Source organism: Zootoca vivipara, chromosome 16 (genome assembly GCF_965207765.1).
Source record: "Zootoca vivipara chromosome 16, rZooViv2.hap1.1, whole genome shotgun sequence".
NCBI lineage: Eukaryota > Metazoa > Chordata > Lepidosauria > Squamata > Lacertidae > Zootoca > Zootoca vivipara.
The window spans coordinates 4,409,457-4,427,420 of record NC_142599.1 but is presented as its reverse complement, the minus strand read 5'-3'; the positions used below and the strand labels follow the sequence as shown (position 1 = coordinate 4,427,420).

General features: G+C 45.9%; 1 protein-coding gene across 1 annotated transcript in view; it reads right to left on the bottom strand.

Moving 5' to 3' along the window:
* ABCB9 (ATP binding cassette subfamily B member 9) overlaps positions 1 to 9,065 on the bottom strand; it is a 41,172-nt gene extending 32,107 nt beyond the window's left edge. Inside the window, exon 1 of the mRNA XM_035099079.3 lies at positions 8,936 to 9,065. The gene's annotated coding sequence lies outside the window, so the exon portion shown is untranslated. The remainder of the gene's footprint in view (positions 1 to 8,935) is intronic.
* Positions 9,066 to 17,964: the final 8,899 nt, after the last annotated feature.

Below are 17,964 nucleotides of genomic sequence, written 5' to 3'. Positions count from 1 at the left end.
AGGGGACCACCCCTCACTGGCCCTGCCATTGCTCCGGACCTGCCAGTAAAAGACCAGGTGTGAATAACTTCTCTTATCAATGCTAGGTGTCAACATTTTCAATTTTTTAAACGGAAACAAACACTTCACCCAGGTTACCTGATGCTCCCCTTATCTTTCAGGGGGTGCTAGTTGGGTAGACTTTTAATGCCAAAATGTGCTGAAATGCCTGCCTGGCGACCAAGTCCTGCCATTTCCATCTACTTACAAGAAACCCTAAAACTTTTGAACACTGAAGAGAGGAGAACTCAGGATAACAGACCTTTTCCCCTTCCAGGCCTCCTGACTGTTGCCATGGAGATAGAACCGGGAAAGTGGGTTGGTTCCTTCCTGAGCAGATTTAAAAAACTAAACAAGATGGAGAGCCGTTTTGCTGGAAAATGTGGCAACACCTGTCCTGAAACGGGTCCCCCTTCGATACAACAGCGACAGGGAACCAGTGGTCCTCCAGATCTTGTTGGGACTCACAACTCCCATTGGCCCTGCTGGAAGGCCGCCACAGGCTCCTCATCACTAGCATAAGAGAGACTAGAAACCACACTCCAGCATGGAAGGAAGGAGCACAGAAGAGAGAGGCGGTGGGCAGCTGGAATAACTCTTGGGGGAGCAGCTGTGCTAATCTGCTGCAGAAAAAGGCAATTTTTGAAAAGGCAGCAGGGGCTTTTGCGGACAAACAGCAGGATGCTTCTGTCAGATTAATGAAAGGTTCTCCTCAGCTGGTAGAGGCATTTAAGTTACTGTATATATTTATTTGCATGCTGCTGAATGCCCAAATAGGCTTCTAAGTGGTTTTAACAAAGTATTTAGAAGTATACAAAGTATATACAGTAGGGGGTGAGGGCAGGAAAGGTCCTTTTCTCTGGCATGCCTCTGGCCCCATCTCTTTGTAGTTTTAGGTAGCTGGTTAAGACGTACGGTATATTCTTAAGACTCCCTGGAAAAGACCCTGATGTTGGGAAAGATGGAGGGCACAAGGAGAAGGGGACGACAGAGGACGAGATGGTTGGACAGTGTTCTCGAAGCCACCAACATGAGTTTGACCAAACTGTGGGAGGCAGTGGAAGACAGGAGTGCTTGGCGTGCTCTGGTCCATGGGGTCACGAAGAGTCGGACACGACTAAATGACTAAACAACAACATATTCTTCAGCAGCTATTGGCAGCTGTTCTTTAGTCATTGGTTATGTGTTTTTAAGGATTATGTGATTTTATGTATGGAGGGGGCCAAAAGACTACAAAGAAGTATAGTCTGCATCATAAGAGCAGAAATGTCAGACTGCACCTCTCTCTTTCATTCATGCTTATTGGGGCTCCCTCTTTTACACTCCCTCCTCCTCTAAACCCACATACATGCTAAGGTAAGGTAAAGGTAAAGGACCCCTAGATGGTTAAGTCCAGTCAAACCTGACTATGGGGTTGCGGCACTCATTTCACTTTCAGGCTGAGGGAGCCAGTGTTTGTCCATAGACAGCTTTCCGGGTCATGTGGCCAGCAGGACTAAACCACTTCTGGCGCAATGGGACACCATGACAGAAGCCAGAGCGCATGGAAATGCCGTTTACCTTCCTGCCACAGTGGTACCTATTTATCTACTTGCACTAGTGTGGTTTCAAACTGCTAGATTATCAGAAGCCGAGACAGAGTAACAGGAGCTCACCCCGTTGCATGGATTCGAACCGCTGACCTTCTGATTGGCAAGCCCAAGAGGCTAACAATAATACTAACAATAATACACCTGGTGTTTGCTGCATCCTTTTTAAACATCCTTTTTAAAGGCCTGCAAAAAAATATGCTACTCACCCCACAAAAAAACCTCCTTAAGCTCTTTTGAATTAGACATTTTTGTCTCCAAAACAACAGCCACTACACACCCTCCTCCCACCTAAATCACAACATTTTAGCACAGTTGTGCTAAAGGGGGGTGGGCAGAGGATTTTCTGCATGTAACAGTGTCCCCTGCTGGTAAAATGCACACATGGATGCAGTATTCTTTCCCGCTCAAGTATCCTACCTTCAAGGACTCCTTCCTACTTAAGACCAGTGTGCTGAAGAATCTCTCCATATGTGTCATCACACCGGATTCTGGGATATGCTGCTGTAGTGGTCATAACAAGGATGCCCCTCTGAATGTTGTTAGACTCCAACTCCCATCAGTCCCAGCCAGTGTGGCCAATGATCAGGTATGATGGAAGTTGTTGTTCAACAACATCTGGAAGGCTATAGGCTCCCCATCTCTGGGTTAGGGGGCTGGACTAGGACTGGGGAGATCCAGGATCTCTGGGTGACTTAGCCCAGGCACCATTTCACAGCCCAATCTATTAGCTCACACCGCACCGATTTTTTTATTGATAAGAAATACTCTGGAAAACAAAAAGCACTTGATTTATAACGTGGAACACATCAACTTTATAATATGATCATGGGGCATCTAGAAAGTATAGAAAAATGTAGCTATATTAGAACATGAATCATTCCCCAAATACAATTATAAACAAGCCTCTTACCTATGTACTTTATGTATACAAACATAATGAAAGGTATGAACTTGTTTTTGCCGGGTAATCTCTCTCTCATACATGCACACACACACACACACACACACACACACACACACACACGGTCTAATTTGATATAAAGAAACTCTCATCCCCTCATCAACACCAAGAAGCCTCTTTCTTTTCTGTTCTTTCATATTTGTCAGAGTTGAAAATCCCTGTTCACAACAATATGTCATGGAGAACTCTAGAAGAATAGCCAGTTATTCTCCAGGTCTCTGTTTCTGGGCACATATGCAGAGAGCAATTATGGATCACAACTAGGAGTGTCCTCAGCACCACTTGATGCTTTTGCTCTCATTTTGAAAAAGATATCTATCCATATTCTGCTTTTTTTTAAAAAAAAATGCTATGCTATGCTATACTATACTGTATTGCAATGTTTCAATGTTTCTTTGATTGTGCTTGAATATTCCCACCACACTTGCCACCCTCTCCTGCCACACCAGTGTGGCGCACCACACTCTTTGAGAACCACTGCTCTAGACCAGGCACCCCCAAACTGCGGCCCTCCAGATGTTTTGGCCTACAACTTCCATGATCCCTAGCTAACAAGACCAGTAGTCAGGGGAGATGGGAATTGTAGTCCAAAACATCTGGAAGGCCGAAGTTTGGGGATGCCTGCTCTAGACACACACAACCCAGACTTCTTGGAGAAAAGGTGAATTACAAATGAATTCAATAAATTAAAAAATGTTCTAGGGTGAGTCAGGCCACAGAGATGTTGCTGCCTGTTGCTGTTCCAATGAAAAGAGAATGACCCAAATGCACAAATCACTCTCCTTGCAGCTTCACATTACAGATGAAACTGTCCAGTTTTCTAGTTGACAAACTCCTTATCAATAAGGATGGCCTCGGTCCAGTATACCTGAAGGAGCATCTCCTCCCCCATCGTTCTGCCCGGACACTGAGGTCCAGCGCCGAGGGTCTTCTGGTGGTTCCCTCGCTACGAGAAGCCAAGTTACAGGGAACGACGCAGAGGGCCTTCTCGGTAGTGGCACCCACCCTGTGGAATGCCCTCCCACCAGAGGTCAAAGAGAACAACAACTACCAGACCTTTAGAAGGCATCTCAAGGCAGCCCTGTTCAGGGAAGCTTTTAATGTCTGATGGATTTCTGGATTTTGATATTTTGTTGGAAGCAGCCCAGAGTGGCTGGGGGAACTCGGCCAGATGGGCGGGGTATAAATAATAAAGAGCAGATCTTTCCTCTTTTCTCTCACACTTAGGAACAAATGCCTCTTCTAAGATGCCACCTGCACAGATCATCCAAAAATGGAGTGGGGAGGAGCAAGATTCTCACTTCAGACTGGTTGTTTTCACCCATATGCAAATTTAAGCAATCAATTAACTAGCACACACTAGGGCTGTGGACCAGATTTGACCAAGGCCTGAGTCGAATAGGTCTCAGGCGATTTGCGCATGCACAGATACAGGTCACTGCAAGTCAGGTTGAATGAGCCAGAGCAACTTGTGGCAATCAGGGCATCAGGCAGGACAGAGAGGCAGTGTGGAAAAACTAAGCAGAAAGGCGGGGTCACTGCCTCTTCCAAGGTGAAGGTAGGATCAGCGCCGTGGTTCACCTTCCCACTGTCACGGTCCGGTCGGCGGGCGGTTGAAGCCCTGACTGGGGATGTCAGGACCAGAGGCAAGATGGTGATGTAGAAGCAGGAACAGGTGCAGGGCTGAGGGTCCAGCAGCAGGCAGTCGCAGGGTCAAGGAGCAAGGCAGAGGCGAAGGTCTGGGAGTCAAGGAGCAAGGCGTCAGCAAGGGTTCAAGGAGCAAGAGGTCAGGGGCAACCAGGCAGGGTTAGCGTTGCTGTGGCAAAGAGCTGAAGGGAAATGCTGAGCTTTTATCCCTCCCAGCTCCTGCCACCAGGTGCAGTGAGGTATCAAGTGGCCTCACCTGAGTGACCACTCCTTGCTTCTCCAGCACAAGCTGAGGCAGGCCCCAGTCCTGCAAAGCACTACAGGCCCCAGAGCCTGACTCCTGCCCATACTCCTGACACCCGCCTGATACCCCCCAGGACTAATGTCTTCACGGAACAGCTTTCGAGCAGAGAGATCAGTCCTGTGGGGTGTGAGACTGCTTTGCAGGCAGCTTTTCTACATTGGACTCTTCTTGCTTATCAGCTAGTAAGCAGAAGGATCCCACCCTGTGTGATGTTGGCCGCATCACCTAGGGGTTATATTTTTATTACATATGCATCTGACCCTACCTTCACAGAATTCAAAGGTACACATGATCCTCTCCTTCCAATTTTATCCTCACAACCCCCCTGTGAGATTAGACTGAATTTGCCTGGCACTATATCCCAGCCTTCCCCTGCCTGGCTGGTGCCCTCCAGATGTTTTGGCCCATGTCTCCCACCATCCCTGATTAGCTGCGCTGGCTCAGGCTGATAAGGGTTGTAGTGCAAAACACCTGGAGAGAGTACCAGGCTGGGGGAGGCTGCTCTGACCATTACCCATCTCTTGACTCTCCATTAAGTTTCCTGAATGTCTGGGCTTCTTTCTCTCTTCCACCCCTGCAAAAAACATCCGTTTTTATTTTAGCTGCAGTGAAGAAAACCTACCAACATCACACCCTTGAGCTTTGTCTCTCTCAGCGTAACAGATCAGTTGCCCTTTAGGCAGCATATTTGAGGTGTCATGTTGCCATTTTTTTGCTCAGGTTGTAGAATCAAGAACCCTCATCAATATATTTTAACTTCTTTAGTCAAATACAAGGACTGGAGAAATGAGGAAGGGTGGGGGTAATGCTTCAAGGGGTACAAAATGAATTCTAAAACACACTCACATATGCACACAGCAGTGTAAACTCTTGAGGACTGCTATTTATGACACGGCACATATTTCAGGCATATTATTATTATTATTATTATTATTATTATTATTATTATTATTGCTGGCCTTAGTCTTTTTACAGAGAAAAACAAGGCTTATTGAAACCCATCATTTTACAAAAATAGTGCAATCCACAAAACGTTTACAGTTTTGCAAATTCTCTTATTCAGAATTTGAAGCCTACCATAACCACTTTGATAGCATCTTATCCTCAATGTCTGAAGGCCGGATGAGTTACTTAGTGGTAAAGGGCAGAACCCTACACATGCTCAGAAATACCTTATTGCCATCATATAATCCAGGACTGAATCTGGACTCTCATATCTTGGAACATACCGTATGAAATAATCAAAATTACACCAATTTCTTGAAAAGAATAAAATCCTAATTATTCAAACACAAAAGAATGAGTATGGCGCCACCCCCACCCCAAAGCAGAGCTGCTTTGCTGTTAACATCTACATAACAGACAACTATTAATCTGCTCAATGTTTTACCATCACTGCAGCTTCAAAACCAGGAAACGGTTTAGCTGTTTTAAAATCTTTGATTATACACACACAAACACAAATTTGGGGTGTATGTGTTTGTCATCAAATTATGGTGGAAAGGCTCACTAGATCTAGAATATGTTTTCACCAAACTTCTGGTCCAACCAATTAAGCTTGTTAACAGCATAATAAACATTGATCAACTCAGCTAAATACCCAGAGGAATCTGCCAAGTCATCCCACTGAAGATAAATCTACAGGGGGAAAAGAGTCAAATACGATCTTCCTGCAGAAAATCCTAATGAAGCCCAATGATTCTACCAGCTCCATTTGCCGGTAACACTCATCTGCTAGAGCTGCTCTCCTTTTAATATACTCCTTACAGGCAATTAAATGTTGTCTGATTTTTATTGTGGCATTGCTCAGTTTGGAAAATATATGTGCACTAGCTGTCCCGGCCACACATTGCTGTGGCTCATCCCTGTGACTCCCCCCACCCTGTCCCGACCCATGACCTATTCTGTTCCCTTCCCCCCCGGCTCATCCCTGTGACTCCCTCAACTCTGTCCCGACCTATGCCCTATTCTGCCCTCTCCCCCCCACCCCCAGGTCATCCCTGTGACTGGCCACACCCTGTCCCAACCCATGACCTATCCTGCCCTCACCCCCTGGCTCATCCCTGTGATTGGCCCCACCCTGTCCCCCTCGCAAACCCCTGTGGCCTGGCCAGTTCCCCCGCATTGGTGTTGTTTTCTGTTAAACGCCCATATTCAGTTGGTTGGAATGTTCTGTTGTGATAGTATGCAGCCAATGGCAGCAGGTGAGGTGTATGTTCCTTTGACGTCCACTGGAGGGCGTTATGTTTGGTTTTTTTGAGAAAATTCCATTTTTACCTGCCAAAAGTTTGCCACGTGTGGAATCTAAGGTTATGTTGGCACTTGCGTATTGGTACTGGACACTGTGTCCGAATTTGAATGCAATTGGTCAAGCGGTTTCCGAGAAAAGTGGAAAGTCCCAAACATGGACCCTTTACATTTTTATATACTGTACGTATATAGAAGATTATCCACAGTCTGCTAGGGACAGTCCTTAGCTCAGTAAAACACATTGCCTTTCACGCAGAAACTCCCAGAATCGATCCCTGGCTTCTCCAGATAAAAGGATCCAATAGCAGGTATTGTGGAAGACCCCTCTCTGTGCCAGGAGGGAGTCATTGGAGCTGACAGTCAAATGGCGGAGATGGGAAATTAACCTGCCCTGAGTTGCTAATAAGGCAGTTTCCTGTGGCCTTTATGCAGCACCCTGGCAGCTAAGGGGCCAAACACTTTGCAAAAGGATTCAAAACATAACAGAGGATGGGAGAAACTCAGCCAGAGTAAGCATCTCCATGGAAAAATAAAAATACTTTTCTAGAGGAGAAAGGTGGTGAATGACTTGCAGATAAAAGGCTGAAAGGGGTTGGGTACTTGAGGTCATCTTCAATCACACAGATGTCCCATAGAATAGATGATGGAGCAACTTTGGTTTCTGGTGCTGCAGAGGGCAAGACCAGCACCCAATGGATTCAAAATATAGAAAAGGGATTTAGACTCAGTATTAGAAAGAGCTTCCTGATGGCAGAAGCTGACCAACAGTGAAGTAGGTTGCCCTGGAGGATTATTAAAACCTGGGACCCCAAAGTTCATATTGCTTGTGTCTTTTTGCAAACGCTCAGTCATTTTGCAAATGAAAGGCACTTTGGCATTCCTATTCCCAAATGTCTGGGGGCAGCTGTGACGTACCAGCAGCAAAGGTGAAATCACTCTGCACACGTCTGGAAGTTCCAGTTTTGGACTCTAAATCAATGGTGTTTCTTTCCCACCTTTGCAATACAGCAAAATGTTCACCTCTAACATACAGCCTGCAACTTATGTTCCAGGGATTGCACCTGAAGCCAAAATCACATACCGGTATAGTCAAAACCCACCGGGTTCAATGGCAGGTGGGAATGCCAAAGTCATTTCCCCCATATCCCCGCTCCCCCCTTTTTTTAAAAAAAAGTCATGCATATAAAGCTGGGTGTGCATGAGTTAAATGCTCCTAAATTGTGGGCTTACTGTAGTCTGCATGAAAGTATCCCCGTCTTCATCCTCGCAATAAACATGCAAGTCAGGGGAGGTCAAGAGACAACAATTATGTCCACAGAGCTTCAATTTAAGCAGATATAAATCCAATTTAAGGGAAGGAACCATGGCACAATAGGAGTCTGCTATACGTGGCAGGTTCAATCCCTAACGTCTGTGTTAATTTTGTTTAAGGGTCCCAGGTAACAAGCATTGGGAGAAGCCCCTTTCTGCCTGGGTCAGTTGCTGCCAGCGAGAGTAAGAGGCTATGGAATATTCTGTGTTGCTGACTTCAGGGCAAGTGTCTGGGGTCCCGCTCCGTGGAACACAGCCGGGCTGCTGACTTGCCACATTTTGGGAAGGTAAGCAATACACACTCAGATAGGGCTTTCCTCGGAGTAGACATGGCTGGTCTTGCTTGCCCTGTGAGATTTCTCAACTCTATCACTGGGAGCAATGGTCCGACAAGGGGAACAAGGCAGCACCAGACCTTTCAGCATGTCTTGAACTCGGACCAGCCTGCCTGGTCCTCCTGGGCCAACTGTCCTCTTCGCCCCCGGGCTCGAAGGGCTCAGCTGCGGCTCTGCTTACTCAGACTACGCTCGGAGTCGAATCCCGGAGGAGGAAAAGGCCGGTTTCTGGTATCTGGTTGCGAAGGCAGCGTAGCATTAAGCGCTGCCTTGCACTTGCGTCAGGGGGAGAGGAGGGTGGAATGAAATGGAAAGCAGGTTTCCAGGGATGGGACCACCCCAGGGCTTTGGGTGCGGGAGAGAGATCAGGACCGGGAGGAAAAGGAGCCACATCCCCTCCCGAAGCTCCCCAGGGAGGCGAGGAAGGACCCGGCCACCCGCTGCACGCCTGCCTGCAACGCCGAGCTAGGGAGCGAGAGGAAGGCGCGGCTCTTACCTGCAGACCAAAGCAGCGCGCAGGATCCTCGCTGCGAAGGAGGAGAGCGAAAGCAGCGGGACCGGCCGGCGGCGGCTTCGAGACTCTCCAGGACAAGGTCGGAAGTGGGCGGGGCGTTCCTGGGACTGCATCATCAGGCCACGCCTCCTCCCACCTTTGCAGCTGGTAATCTTGTCAATTCATAGAAGGGATCCCCCAGGATCATCAAGTCCATGCTGAAGCTGTTTTCAGTCGCCTCCATCTCATAGAATCTTAGAATTGTAAAGTTGGAAGGGACCCCAAGGGCCATCCCGTCCAACCCCCTGCAATGCAGGAATCTCAGCTAAAGCATCCATGACAGATGGCCATCCAACATCTGCTTAAAAACCTCCAGATCTGAACGGCCTTCCTTTTTCTTGTCAATAATGTGTTCAGTCTCACTGTCATTCTCATCAAACCACTCCTGGTGTTTCTTGGTTTGGTATCCAATAGTTTGTTCACAGGCTGCAATGATGGAAGTTTTTACGTTGGTCCAGTGTTCCTCAATGCAGGGAACTCCGAAAGCAGATGGTCCTTAAGAGTCGTTTGGAAGCAGTCCCGCTTAATGGGATCTTGAAGGGCTTGAGTGTTCATTTTGTGCCTTAGTTTCCTTCCTAGGTATAATCTTGATAGCCATTGTGGAACGTATTAATCGGTTATCTGTCCAGCAGTCATCGACATCATAGCTCTGGTAAGGAGCACATCACACGATCCTCTGCTCAGACAATTACATAGTCTAAGAGGTGCCAGTGGTTTGACCGAGAGTGCCTCCATGATGTTTTAAATGTATTTTTTTGTTGAAAGTGTGTGTTGGTAATAACAAGGTTGTGCGCTGCACATAAAGTAAAAAGTAAGATTCTGTTCTGGTTGTTGCCAATTTCTTCTTTCCCAATAGTCGCAGGCTACAAATCGAAATCTCACCCAACTCTTGCATTAGAATCACCCAGGAGGGTAATTTTATCCTCTTTAGGCGTCTCTGATAGGATGGCATCCAGCTGAGAATACCATTTTTCTTTAATGTCTTCATCGACATGCAGTGCATAAGCGCTTAGAGACTAGTAGCCTGTTGGGTTTTTAATGGTGGTAGGGACTTCTGACACAGACTGGTTTTTGATAGCAAAGCCTACTCCATGTCTTCAATGTTCTTGTTCAGGTAGACCAAAAACATTCCAGAAGAATGTGTAGCCTCCTTTTTCTTCCTTCAGTTGTCCCTTTTCTGCTCTTTTAAGTTTCTCGAAGCACTGCAATACTGATGTTAAAACGTCACAACTCTCTTGCAATGGTGGCAGTCCTGCATTCGGGGTGCTCATTATCTGTGTTATCCAACAAAGTCTGCATATTTCATGTTCCAAAGTTCTATTGTCTTTTATGACCACTGGGTGGTGATCCTATTGGGCCCAGTAACCCAGTCAGGGGAAAAGGGAGGCAGACTATGTTTAGGGCACCTTTTCTAGCCCCTCCCCCTTGTTGGGGCGAGCCAAGTGGATCCTAAACAGGACTGCTCAGTTGTGGATACAGCTGCTGAGCTACTCAACTGCCTCATTCCTTGAGTCAGAATGACTGAATCTGTATCCACCATCCATGTGCCGGTTCATAACTAGGGGCTTCCAGATTTCACAGTACTGCCCGTTACCATTTGCCAATTGCCATGAAACCTTTTTGGGTGTGTTTGGGATTGGTTTTTGGAAGATGCCTGTGCATGAATTTATGTGTGTAGATCAGTGCATGCTCTAATCTGATGGATTCTTATCTGCTGCAGCCTTCACCCACCCTCACAGCCGTTGTAACATACCACTTGTTATTTTCTGCCTGTTATGCTGTTGAGGACTTCTTAGATAATCCTGTGCCTAGCTTTGAGAGTATGAGACTCCTGATGGCTTCACCCACAAGGGTCATAGGAACATGCAAGCCCATTCACCACAACAAGGGGATGATCCAGCGAGTGAGCCCACTGGAGCCAAGCCCTTTGACATCTGATGCCCTTAAAAAAATGTTGTGTAAAGATGAATTACTGGGTTGCCTTTGCTTTTGTTTTTCTTGTGTTTTCCATTTTCTATATTGTGATTTTATGTTGTGAACCACCCTGAGATCTATCGGTATAGGTCAGCATAGGATAAACAAACAAACAAACAAATATGTAACACTGATGTTATGCAAATTAAGTGTGTATATATTTGCATGATTCAGCTTACTGGTGCCAAATCAAATAAAGAGTCCTCTTGGATCAGTCTAAACTAAGGCTCATCTAGCCCTGCATTCTGTTCTCAAGCAGGAAACCACAAGCAGTGCCTTACCTTCCAAGTCCCGGACTGCAGAATCCGGGACCGGCAGCCGTGTGATACCGGAAGTTGCGTCGACGTAACTTCCAGTGTTGCTTTGCCCTTCTATGGGCACCAAAAATGGCCGCCGCCGGCTTTGAAAGCCGCTTGTACGCATGTCAGGAAGTGCGTTGACGCAACTTCCGGTGTCGCTCCGCCCATCTATGGGCACCAAAAATGGCTGCCGCCGACACCGGAAGTCGTGTCTATGCACTTCCGGACATGCGTAGATGCGACTTTTGAAGCCGGCGGCGGCCATTTTTGGTGCCCATAGAAGGGCAAATCGGAAAGAAAAAAAATGGCCGCCGGCAGGAGAAAATAACGGAGAAAAACGGGAGACGAAGTGATACAGGGGACCACTGGGAAAAGGTAAGTAAAATTGGAGGTTTTCCCGGAGAACACGGGGTACTTGGCAGCTATGAGCAGTGCATAAGCGTAACAGCCCCTTGCGCCACTGGAGGTCCCCAGCAGCTGGTGTTCAGAGGCATCCGACCTCTGAAAAAGGGGTGAAGAGCCAAGCAGGGCACTGAAGGATAGTCCCCAATAAATCCTACCCCTCCTGTTTCTGAGATTACACCCAGGATTGCTGATAGACTTTAAAGTTCATCTTCACAATCTTTGGACCTAGAAGCTGAATAGAAAATAAAACTCACAGGATGTTGGATTTATCTGAATTTCTGTGCCTGCCCAGGGACGAATGGGAATCTAGTACATAAGGAACTACTGGGGCTGAGGGATTGGGATGGCCAAGGCCATTCTGTTTTTGTTGGTGATGTGGAATTTGAAGTGAAATTTCCGACACTCAAGAATATACAGGAGCTGTGCAGAAGATGCTCATGGATGGCTCAGTTCAAGACACTGTGTCCTCTGGTATCAGAGTGGCCATTTTCAAGAAACTGCTGGACTCCAAGTCTTGATTAAAGCATATATTTCATGGCATATCAGTATATACATCTATAAAAAACTAAAGTCACACAATAGCATTCAGTCAGTTTTCTTCATGCTGGGTATACTCTGTTCCGGGGGTAAGACAGTCTCAATTTGAAATGACACAAATTGGTTCTTCTTCAGCTTTTTCAGTGCCTGTTCTTCATGAGTCTCAAAAACACCATCCTCCATTTTGTAAGTGAGAGATGAGAGACCTTTTGTTTTCCTCTTCATGCTCTTCTGTTCCTGTTTATATGCGGCAGCCATGTTGGCAATAACCTGCGAAGGACAGGATGGGCCTAGTGTTCATGTGCTCATTTGGATAACTAACCCACCCTACCCAGAGGGTTCAGGGCCTGTAACAGCAGCTTCAAATTCATTTTATTCACTCCCCCCCTTCATTTATCACATACTTCTTCCATGGATCTCTGGATAACATTTTACCCTCAGAACAATCCTTTGAGGTAGGCTAGGCTGGGAAATAAGGACTTGCTGAAGGACTGCCATTCAGCTGAGTGGGGAATTCGAACCCAGATCACCCCACCATTATCTGTGACAGTGCACTGAAAAAAGTGTTCATGATTCAAGCAGGACAGATAAGTAAACAGTTCCAAGAGCTGGATGGGATGGTGGATGGGAGAACAGAGTAGACAGGAACGTAAAAATGTTGACTGCAATTATTTTAAAAGGGAGTATTTTAAATAGAAATAGACATTCATATTCCCAGCAGTGGGAATCAGAACAAAATATCACTATCTCCACTCACCATGCCACATTGGGTGTTGTAGGACTCCAACCCCCATCAATTTCAGCTAACACAGCCAATGGTTAGGGTTGATGGGAGCTGGAGACAAACACATCTGATCAGCCCCCCCAGCAAATTTTCTGCCCCCTTAAGTCACCCCCTTCCCCAATTTTGGTGGCATTTTATTTTTGTTTTGCAAAGTAAAGTAAACATTGGAGCAAGGTGCCCTGATAGGAATACAAATTGTCCCTCCTCTGTCACCAGATCATAGAATAATAGAGTTGGAAGGGACAATCATTGCACAGATCAGGAGGGAGAGGGGCTGTGTGCTTTGTAAGACGTGTGTGTGTGTGTGTGTCTACATGCACTGCACAAAAGTGTGTGCAAGACTACGTGGCGGCCACACCCACTGTTGATATTAGCCTAGTGTGAATTTGAACTAGAAAATGTTAGGCACCCCTCTTACATGCAAATGCAATGAATATCTGGCAGCCAAGGCACTTACAATCTCTTTCACTGCATTCTGTTGCTCCTGAACAGCAGCGGTAAATGACGGGAGGACACTGGTTTGGAAAGGACTAGCACCTTGCTCTTTGGAGGAGTCCTTGATGCATTCAGCCTAGGAACAACGAAGGTGAGATGTGGGGGGCAGGGGGGATTTGGAACCCAAGTTGGCAAATGACTCAACATTGTGGCATCTGGCCGGCAGCCCCCTGCTAATACAACCCCCCCCCCCCCACCAACAAAGGCCTTCGGTGAGGATTTTTGGCCAAGAGCTGTAATATTTGGAATGCTTTGTATCACTAATTTATTGTTTTTATAATCAGTTGGCAAGAGTCAGGCTGGCTTTAAGAGGTGCAGCAGAACGAGCTGGTTAGGTGCTCAATGATGGAACACATACTGCATTTGGGAAAGGTCACTGGCATCTCCAGCAGGGGCTGAAAAGACTCCTATAGACACAGGGCTCATCCACACTTCTTTGCCCCATGATTTCTAGGCAAGGGTTGTTGTTTTTTGTCTCGTTGTCTTCCCTGGGAAAACCCGCTGTTTGCTGCTGTCAGAGCTCTCACTCCTTCTTCCCAAAGAGCAGTGCCTGGCTTACCCAGCTTTAGGAAGGCAGCATCAGCGCTTGGGGGTATTAAATGTTGCCAAGGGCCACCCAAAAAGGCCTTGAGGGCCACTCTGATCCGGGGGTTACTATGCACAAGCAGGACAGGATGGCAAAAGCCCTCTTCCCGGTATCCCTTGCCCAGAGTCATGCTGCCTTTGAACCTGGAGTTTTAACAGCTTACGTAAGAACCACGGACAGACTTGAATTTGTTGAGTCTGGTTGGCCACTGCGCAAGACAGGATGTTGGACTGGAGGAACCTTTGACTTGATCCAGCAGGGTTCGTTCTTAAGTTCACTGCACAGAGGTGGGGAACTGCTGGCCTGTGGGGGGCCTAACCTGGCCTCCCCATTTGACCCAGGAATCCATTTTGGCTGTGCTACACCCACCTGACACCACTGCGTTCTGCAGTAGAGAGGCCCTCTGCAAATTCCACCTTATCAGGAGGTTTGTTCTGCACAATACAAGAACCAGGCTTTTAGCGTCATGGCATTTGCCCTTTGGAATTTCCCCCCATTACATACGAGCCTGGCATCACCATTTCAGCATCTGCTGAAGACCTTCCCTTTCCAATAAGCCTTTTAAGGGGAGATCTTTCCCAGTCTGCATTTGTACTGGAATTGTTTTCAGATGTTTTAAGTGTTACTTCAATTTGTGTTTGCTGCTCTGAGCTCCTTCAGAGACATTATTTCACTTTTGTAAGTTCTCTGTTGTTGCTTCAGGATTTCTGTACACCACTTAAGAGAATTTTTAAATATATTAAGTGGTATAGAAATTAAATAATCAATCCTGTTGCACACATTTCACACATCTGATGAAGCAGGGGTCCTTATCTAGGAATGCCAATTCCCTCCATGACCCCTGCCCCCCGTTAAACCTCTTTTGAAGCATTTTTCTGGATTTTACTTTCAAACAGAGAGTTACCTCTGAGGACAGGCAGACGTATCTGTTATACAGGAGGAAAAAGGGGGTGTACTTGGTCACAGAGCTGACAGACGTACGGAAATCAAACAGAATCGGGTCAAGAGATTCATCCCACTCGCTTGGTTTCTCGTTCACAACGTTGCAGAGGGAGGATTTCAAAAGCTCATTGGTCCGACTGTCCAGGACAGTGCAGTTGACTGGGGTCAGAATCTGGGAGATGTTCCATCTTTCTGATAAAATTCTGGTCACCTGCAGGCAGAATGAAAACCACTTAAAAGCTGGGTGCACATGCCCAGGGTTTGCTTTAGTTTTTTGTACCTAGAAAATATTTCAGCCCAGGTTTGAACCCTGTATTCACTCTGAGGCTTGCAAACAAATCAAATTTAATAAAAGTTTCATCACTTAGAAATTATAAAGACGTTGCTTAGAAATGCCAATGATTCTGTGGTATATAAGTGGCGTAAATAAACTGTGAATGTGGGTTTCCTGAAAAAGAGCACCAGCCAAGTTGGGGGTATGAGACATAACAGATAAATAACATATAACATAACATATAAATGTCATAACATATAAGACATAACATATGAATGTCAAGATGTGGGGAACCTGTGGCTCTCCATATATTTTTGTCTCCAACTTCCACCATCCCTTCTGGTTGCTAAGAGACTTAGACTTCTAGCTGGAAGGATAAATGCTCACCACCCACTATGCAATGATTGGAGAACTTCATGGTCCTGGCTTGCAGCTGAATGTATTTCATCTGTGGATGCCTATCTGGACATTTGAAGGGTTTAAGATTAACTTAAATGTTTAACTTGAGTTTCTATATACTGATGGCTCATTCTTAATTATTTGCCATGCTGGCTGGAGATGATGGTAATTAAGAGCCTCAAACATCTGGAAAGCCAGAGGTTTCCCATCCCTGCTCTAGTGCCTCCTCTTGCAACTTTAAAGGTGGATGTGTTAAGGCTTCTATTTTTTGCTCTTGCTATGAGTATGAGAATTGTTTTGAAGTGGTGACATGGTGTTATACCACAGTTGTTTTTTACTATATTGGGCTGAGAGGCTCAGGGTGTTTATTTTCAAAATAGTTACAAGTGAAACTGGCAGTGGTGACAAATAACCATTGTGGCCAAAAGCCCTCCATGCCTGTTTATTCTAGTGATGCATCAAGATGCTTGTTTTTAATTTTTGCAGCTACAATCCTTTTTTAAAATAAGAACTTGAAAACGTGTTAAATACTTTATTTAATTATTATATCAAATATTTGCTTTTTAAACATTGCAGCCTGCTTTTCACATGTCTCAGAGCGGCTTAGTAAAAATTAAACAGCATACAATTTTTTTTTAAAAAAAAACATAAATTAAAACATCAGAGAGCAGTTGCTCTTACATAGCTTTTTATGGTTGGGTTTAATCCCCTTTAACTTTTTTCTTTACTTTGGGTTTCCTGAAAACAGGAATGGCCTTCATATTCACAGCTGCTTCATATTCACAGCTTCATAACACAGCTGCTGGCATCTGACCTACCTCTTCACAGAAGTCCCAGCTCAAGCTGCAGAAAATATTCTTGGATGCCCCGAACCTAATTAATAAAAGGCATATAAAGTACATTAATAACAAGCAGTAATACAAGACACAGAGTTTTGTATTGGCATAATCTGGACTCGCCAACAGAGGCTTGGGTGGGGTTTCTATAAATAGGATTGAAACATTTGCTTCCCATGAAACTCTCTCATCTAGGAATGGGGAACCTGTGGTCTTCCAGATGTTGTTGGACTACAACTTCCATCAGCCAATGCAGCCAGGATGGCCAATGGTCAGGGATGATGGGAATTGTAGTCCAGCAACATCTAAAGGGGCACAGACTCCCACTCCCTGCTCTTGTGCTAATCCAGCAGGCTTTAAGATGCTGCTTTTGCACACAAAGGGGTGAAAATAATAACAAGAAGATAAGCAACATAAAAAACCACTCACAAATACAATACTGAACAGACCATAAAGGTATCTTGTCATGCTGGTTTTAAGCTTTCTGATTGACTTTTGTGGCATATCTCAGCCGTCACCAGCATGGTGCCCTCCAGATGTTTTGGACTACAATTCTCATCAGTCCTGGCATCACATGGCTATGCCAACTAAGGAAGATGAGAGTTGCAGCCCAAATAACCTGGAAGGCAGCAAGTTGGCAAAGGCCTGTGCATTTTAAGGTGTGAACTGTACAAATAATAAATAAATAGCAACCCCAGAACAGGGTCCCTGACCTGCCTGAAGCAGGCATGTGCAGAAAATGGGTTGATTCTGATTCTTCTCTCTCTCCTTCTCTCTCTCTCTCTCTCTCTCTCTCTCTCTCTCTCTCTCTCACACACACACACACACACACACGTCCTGGGGAGATCCTACAACACCCTGGCCCTCTCCTACCTGTCTTAATAGTGAGTGAGTATTTTGCTAGATCAACACTCTCCCATTAAACCCACTTATCACCTACATCAAACTAAAAATCAGCACAAATGGAGCACACCTGTAGAATAAGGAGGCGAGGCCTTTGGCCACACACAGAGCGTCCCTCTTCTGCAGAGGGATGGCCTCAACCCACTTCGTATAGTAATCTGTTACGGCGAGGATGTGCGTCTTGCCCTGGACAGACTCTGGGAAAGGTCCTAGGAACATCAAACCCAAAACAGTCAGTCAGTTGTCATGATGGCATCACAGAGGGCAGGTGCTATTGCAGAGAGGTTAGTGGCTGAGGGGGGGAACCATCATTTTGGAGGTCCCATGACAAAAGCCCAGCCTCCTCCCCCTGCACGTATGCCACGCCTTGCCCCACGCCTATGCCACGCCTTTGCACTACTCTTGGCTTAGGTTCAAAATTAAGGCTATGACCTTTGGCTTATAATGTGCACCATTTTGCTGAAACTTCAAAGGTAGTGCAAACAGTTGCAATCTCCTCTCCTTTCCTTGTACATTCAGATAAAGTTCACAGATACAT